A 6,152-nucleotide genomic window follows, 5' to 3' on the forward strand; every position below is an offset into this window, starting at 1 on the left:
GCGGGCGGTGGCGGCCCGCAGAGGGGGGTGGGGACCAGCCGGGTAACTGACTTGAGGGTGGTGGATGGGGGGAGGGCAGGATGCGCCAGGATCATTTTCTTATATTTCAATTTGTTCCTTTGGACAAGTCTTGTTGAACTGTTCCAGCTCATACTCCTGTTCTGCTGGCATTTGGAGCGAGCTAAAGGTGGACAATAGTTTGCCATCTATTGTGTTGAGGCTTTGGAAGAGAGATTGTTCCGACCTCCCCTCTTAGGACTTCTTAGCCTGTCTTGGAGTGGAAGTGTGCGTAGGATCATGATTTCTTTGACATGTTTTACTGAAATAAATTGGACACATAGGTTTACAATATATTTCATGCACCAAACGGGTAGCTCTTCCAACGGTTGCAACACTGTAAACATTCATTTCGATCACTCCATTTCTTGTACTTAACATGTTGCCATTGTCTCATTAAGGTGACATTAGCGGATACTATGTGCAAACTCGACATATTGAGAGCGCTAGAGGTCTCTCTGCAGCTACTAAAAGCATTGAAGTACTGTATAATGCACAAACTTCAAAATGCACAAACTAGAAAATGGTTTTGAGTCCACAGCTTTCTTTTGTAATACTAGGTGACATGATTTGCAATTCTGTAATTTTTGCTGAGGTGCTTGTGTTTATTTTATCCAATCTTAAAAAGAGGAGTCAGTGAGCATACTATTCAGCATTCTGTTTTGTGGAGAAACAAACTCAGGCTATTTTCCAAAATTAAGTACTAACTGGGAAAAACCTAGAGGAATATCTGGAATTCCCATTTAAGTGAAGCAAATAAAGGTCATTTATCTCTGTCTTGATCATGCTTAAATTTCATTTGTAGAAATAGTTGTAACCAAAAGTGAAACTTAAAGGAACAGGGAATTTTGGAACTGCCTCCTATTATTGAGCTACTTAATGATGAGTTAATTTTGAACTTTTTCCGCCAGTAATTTTTCTTGAATCCTACACTTACTATAAAGCAACATTTATATAGTTTAAAAATACTCATTACCTTTACAGGAAAACTAATGGCATTCTTTTTCTCTTAGATATTGATACAGCTTTTTGTTTTATTTACCTGTATTTAAGTGTTCTGGGAGCTTAGTGATATCTACTAAGCACTCTTGCATGTAATAGGTACACAGCAAGTACTTGCTGATGACCAGAGTATAACCAGTGACTTCTGGATGTATGGTTGCTAAGCTGTTCAGCCTGATACTGGTCACAACATTACGTTTCCCAGGATGTAGGAGGGTAACCAAGACATGAAGTAGCAGATATTGAACTGGTAGTTCTGTGGAACAGACATGATATACTGTTTTTTTGATACATCATATATCCTTATAACAACTTCATGAGGTAGGTATGGCTTTATCCTTGCTTTACGTGAGAAAAGAACTTTAAATACAGACTCTAAGCATGTTTATGTAGTCTGCACAAATCACGTGGTTGGTGTGAGCATTCACTCACCATCTATTGAGTGTCTAACAATGTTAGATCTTAGGGATACAAAAAGAATAAGATTGTGTACCTCAAGGAGTTTATAATGTAGTGGGAGTGATAATTACAGTACAGTAAGTTCATCAATAAGTATTGTAGGTATTCTGAAAATGCATGAGAAGACGCTAACTCGAAGTTGTTAAGCGGCAAGGGTCATTGCCTGGTTGATTCTTTATGGATGAATGGGATGCTGACCCTAAAGAGTGAACATTAACCTGGGAAGGGCTAGAAGAAGGGCGTAAGAAGGAAAGGGGCATTTCAGGTTTGAGGGAGTACTGATTGAGGAGTCCTGAAAGAATGCAGTAAGGTAGTGAGGGAGAGTCCCGGATTGCTAGAGATGTTACCAAAGGGTAATGTAGGGTCAAATCTGATCAAGAATCTTTATTATAATTTTTTTATTTTTATTTATGTATTTATTTTTTGGTTTTTGAGACAGAGTCTCACTAGGTAGTTGAGACTGACCTGGTACTCACTGTGTAGCCCAAGCTGGTCTTGAACTCACATTGATCTTCCTGCCTCAGCCTCCTGAGTGCTAGGATTACAGGCGTGCACCGCCATGCCCGGCTCTTTATTATAAATTTTAACATAATTAAGACTAGATACCTATCTAATTTAGTTTTATTTATTAGAAACTGTATTACTTCAGAATTGTACTGCAGTTTAACTCTGTGACTAAGTAGTTGTGATTATTAGTGACATTCATTTTGATATCATTCTCTTTTTATATATAGGATAGACAAAAGATGAAAACAAATTATATGACCAGATGACATACAAATTAGGTGCAAGAATAAAATATATTATTTTCTAAAGAAAATAAAGGTAGAGTTATGCAAGGGGATTGTGAATAGAGAGTTGAAGAAAAATCATTTCATAATCATTCACTCAAGAATGACTTTTTAGAGGAGGGCCTTTTAAGAGGTTTTGGAGGAAAAAATAAGATTGGTGACTCTTACTGGAAGCATGTACCAGGCTTGAAAGGGCAACATGAAAAATTAGGGAATAAAGATTGTTCAGATGAGAAAGAAGTCATTAAGTTAAGGAGTGAGTACCTGTGTAGGTCTGAGAGTATGTCTTACAGCAGAGTTGCTTGGAAGGTTTTACTTGATAGGAAGAGTCTAAGGAATTTATTTCAGAGCAAAGTGGTGGTATAACATGATTAGAGCAGTGGAAAAAGAGGACAGGACAGTAATATGTAGAATTAGTCTGGAGGAGTAGTACTATTATCTGGTCTGCAAGGAGGAATTTTTTGAAAAGTTGAGACTGGAATTAGCCACAACTTGGAAGGAGGATTTGATTATCCTCCTACTCCTATTTCTTGTTCTTCCTCATCCTTTTCTATGTGAATGAAGCTCACAGAATGGGATAAAGGTTATCCTGAGGTTTAGATGGAGGAAGGTGCACAGATAGTTAATCACTCCTTGTCATATGTAGTTGGGGTGGGGGAATGGATTTTGTAGCTAAATCTAGAAAGTACACAGTGAGAAGGAAATTTAAATTACCTTTGTTTATTCTGGAATGTGTGTTTCAGTAGCAGACTTTTCACTTAAGGTATTGATTCTTAAGCCTGTTCCTCTTAAAGAGTAAAAAATTTAACTTTAAAAATACACTTACAGAAAAGTGTTGAAAATAGAAATACTCTGTTTAATACTTTTGAAACAAACACTTAGGAGTTGGCCATCCAAGTTAATTTTCTTTTTCTTGCTCTTAAATACCTCAAGGATATAACATTTTAGTCAGTAACCACTAATAATTTAAAAATCTCAACATTTAAGTGTTTGCAATGCACTAGGGCTAAGAACTTTATGTGGGTTATTTATTAAATCTTCACAACAGTCCTATGAAGTAGGTACTATTATTATCCCCATTTACTAATGAAGAAAGAAGACCCACAGCTCTTAAGTAACTTGCCACATGCAGTGTGACAGCCTAGGCTTGTTTCTGAGCAAGATGAGTTTCAAGCCAGAATTCCTGCTCACTCTGCTGTCCTCCACGGGGCTGGGGCTGGGGGATGTCCTAAGACTTGACATGTATGAAACATATCTGAAAGTTAGTAAACTGGGAACTTACTGAAGAAATCTTGACTATATCATAGGAATTCCTAGTTTGGTACTTTAAAGCGTTGCTGATAAAATTTATTTGATACACTATTTATTATTTTATTTTTTCCTAGTACAGGTTTGTTTCACTAAGCTATATCCTCAACCATTTTTTATTTTGGGATGGGTCTCTCTAAGTTGCTCGGGTTGGGCTTGAACTTAGGATCCTCTTGTCTCTACCTCTCAAAGTATTGGGATTTTTTCCAAAACCCTGTTTTATTGAGACAGGGTCTTGCTATATAATTCGGGCTGGTCTTGAATTCACTACATAGCTGGCCTTGAACTTGGGGCCATACTCCTGCCTCAGTCTCCTGAGTAGTGGGATTGCAGGTGGACTGTATACCACCAGATCAGATACTATCTTAAAGGTGCTTATGGCTCCAGCCATCCTGGTGCATTTCCCCATTCCTAATTGGTAAAACATGAAGTTTTTCAGGAATCTATATGCCATATAGCAGATATACGCTAGATTTCTTGAATTCACTAACAAAGCATATATTCTCTTCTGGGTCTACTAACTCTTGGATTACTATGTTTTAGCAGGTTTTGTCAACTATTCTTTCTATCTGTTGAGTGTAGGTATGAGTTAAGATTCTGTCTGTGACTCTCCTATAGACTTTTGCTTGCTTATATCAATAGCTCCCTTAGCTTTAATTATCATTTGAGTGTGTAGAGGGCTTCTATCTATTTTAATCGTCTGCCAAAAATGTTTCACTTGAACATCTCAACAGCTTCTCAAGCTCATTGTGTTTAAAGCCATGTTCTGTCTTTGTTTTTGTTTTTGTTTTTGTTTTTTCTGTTTATGGTGTCATTGCTCTGTGACCTGAATTCGAAATTTGAGAGCCTTCTTGGACTCCTTCGTCATCTTCCACATGTAGTCAGATGTCAGTCATGTAGCTTGAATCTCTGTGCTCTTTGGATTTGGCTCTGCCTCTCTATTCCTTTGCTTCTAGTTTTCTTACTTCTTGGCACCTGGCAATTTAAAAATTGCCTCCAAAGTGGTTTCTTCCTCTAGTTTATGAAATTTTTCAGGGAGCCCTATGCCTGATTATTTTTCCAGCTTCAGTCTTACTTCTCCGTTCTCCTACCCCTTTAACCTCTGGGAACCCTGAACTTCTTATACACTTATACATAATCTGAAATCTCACCCACCCCTCCTTGCCAGGGCTATTTCTAATCTCAGGACTGTCCTGCTGACTGGAATATCTTTGCCTGCCTCCTGTTGCCTGGCTAATTGCCATTCCTTTTAAATATATAAGTCTAGGTTGGGTACCTTCGCTTCTGAAAGAACTCCTTTCTCATTGTATGTATTGTAATGTAGATTAGTAATTTTCTCCCCTCTAGATTGTGAGCTTTTTGAGGGCACAGACTCTATATCTTCATTCTCTACTACTTAGTACATAGGGTAAAGCAAACACTAAAATATTACTTGAATAAATACATGCATACTAGGTACCACTGGACGGTAACTGGACTCTGTCTCAGAGGAAAAATAAATCTTTTTGTTGTTTTATTTTTTGTTTAGAAGGATTAGAATGACTGTAGGCTAAATTGAGGAAATGAAAGGCAAAGAAACTTAGAGACCTGGCCAGGAAATCAGTGAAGGAGCCTAGGATAAGGAGAAGGTTGTTAGCGAGGTGTGAAGTAACAGCTATAAGTCATGATCAGTTTTTGAGAGGGTCTCAGGTAGAAAGGATGTGAACAGATACCGACAGAAGTGAGCATGAACTGCAGCAGGGACATTAAAACAGATTGTGACTGTGGTCTCTATTTTCTTTGACAAAGTTGTCTCCTTAGAATGAAGGGTCTAAGAGAAGCAATGCTTGAAGGAAAAGTACTTTGGAGAATGCAAAACAGAACCTGTCTAGGAATGGGGCCAAGCTAAGGATTAAATACTTGACTTAAAATTTTTTAATTTGCAATTTTCTGGTTTTACTATGATGCAAAAATAATATATGCCACAAATTTTTAATCTCAATCTTTTCCTGAGTCAGAGATATGCAGAACAGTGATAGCCCAGTCAGGCTGTGTAACTCCTCTATTTGGCCATGTGATATGAGCTGTAACCTATGGCACGTGTACCACAGCAGGCCGTTTGTTATCAGTGAAAGCTCTAAAAAGTTCGCTATCTTTCTTCTATTGTGTCTGTTGCTCAGCTCTGGATGTTCACTAGTTAGGTATGCTTATTTTATACTTTTTTTGAGGTTAGAGTGGGTTTATTGGGATGTAATCCTGTGGTAAGCAGAAGAACATTTGTTATTTTGGTAGCATGAGTACTTTTTAGTTGATTGCATCAAACATAGCTGTGAATGAGCATTCTGGGTTATAGTTAGGATTGTTAAACTAAATTCAAAATGTAGAAATATTAATTTAGTTGAATTTTAAAAACATCAACAAAATGAACTAGCAGGAACATCGGAATTTAATGGGCAGAGAGAAGTAATGATAATTATTCATTCCCCTAATTAGTAGCTAAGTTTTCTGATTTCAGAAAACCAAAAATGCTTCTTTTTTTAAGAAAACTTTAAATAT

The sequence above is a fragment of the Fukomys damarensis genome, unplaced genomic scaffold, assembly GCF_012274545.1.
Source record: "Fukomys damarensis isolate Sample0158 unplaced genomic scaffold, DMR_v1.0_HiC HiC_scaffold_38, whole genome shotgun sequence".
Lineage (NCBI taxonomy): Eukaryota > Metazoa > Chordata > Mammalia > Rodentia > Bathyergidae > Fukomys > Fukomys damarensis.